Source organism: Brassica oleracea, chromosome C1, assembly GCF_000695525.1.
Source record: "Brassica oleracea var. oleracea cultivar TO1000 chromosome C1, BOL, whole genome shotgun sequence".
Classification (NCBI taxonomy): Eukaryota; Viridiplantae; Streptophyta; class Magnoliopsida; order Brassicales; family Brassicaceae; genus Brassica; species Brassica oleracea.
In genome coordinates, this window is record NC_027748.1 from 28,135,336 (window position 1) to 28,136,740 (window position 1,405).

Here is a 1,405-nt window from a genome sequence, read left to right on the forward strand (position 1 = left end):
CGACACTCATTGGATTGCTATGTGGATATCGATCCCTAAGAGGCACATAGTCGTATTTGACAGCATTTGTTCCATTATCTCCCCAAAAGAACTCGATGTGGTAATGGAGCCTTTTCTCTACATGGTCCCTTATCTGCTTGTTGAGTGTGCTTCCTCAGACGAAGTACGTGCCCAATACAGCCTGGAGCCATTCACATATGAGAGACCGACCAATATACCTCCGGCACGAGCTTGTGATTGTGGCGTGTACGCTCTAAAGTACATTGAATGTCATGCTCTTGGGATAGAATTTAGTAAAAAAGACTTTGATAAGCCCAACGGGAATATTATGAGGGATAAGATGGCGGTGGATATATTTCAAGAGCTTCCTGACGCGCATGAGTTCGAAAACAAGGACAATGATGCCAACCTGGGTGCGTATGAGGGGTGATAAAGATACTACATTAGATTATTTTGTATGATAGATTAGGCTGATGTGTGTATTTGAACTTGATCCCTATTTTGTAACATATCTTCTGCGCAGAAGACTTACAATTAAGTCGTCTAGAATGTTGGACAACTTAACTATGCAGTGACCTTTTGTAACCTTTCGGATAATATAAAGGGCAAGACTTTCTTAAATTTGTTTGGTAGTGCAATTTGACAAAGGAGTTGACACAGATAAGTTCATAACACAAATTTTTAATACATAGACTAAACACTAGACGACTAACTGGACAACCTTCTGGACGACTAACTTGAAGGTCTTCTGGAAGAAAAAAACTCTGGGCGACTAACTTGAAGGTCTTCTGGAAGAAAAAACCCTGGACGACTAACTGGACGACCTTCTAGATGACTTTATTGAAGGTCTTCTGGAAGATTAAACACTGGACGACTAACTTGAAGGTCTTCTAGAAGAATAACCCCTGGACGACTAACTGGACGACCTTCTGGACGACTTAATTGAAGGTCTTCTGGAAGACTAAACCCTGGACGACTAACTGGACGACCTTCTAGATGACTTTATTGAAGGTCTTCTGGAAGATTAAACACTGGACGACTAACTTGAAGGTCTTCTGGAAGAAAAAACCCTGGACGACTAACTTGAAGGTCTTCTGAAAGAAAATACCCTGGACGACTAACTTGAAGTTCTTCTGGAAGACTTACTTGAAGGTCTTCTGGAAGACTAAACACTGGACGACTAATTTGAAGGTCTTCTAGAAGAAAAAACTCTGGACGACTAACTAGACGACCTTCTGGACGACATACTTGAAGGTCATCCACGTCATTTCTTACATTGTGGTTTCGTATGGCAAGTATTCAACAGCTCGACTATGTTGTGTTGGGAGACTCAAAGCATCTTCTCTCCTTTTCCAAAACCACTTTCCTAGCTTCTCCCTTATGAAATCCAACAGGAACTGAACCG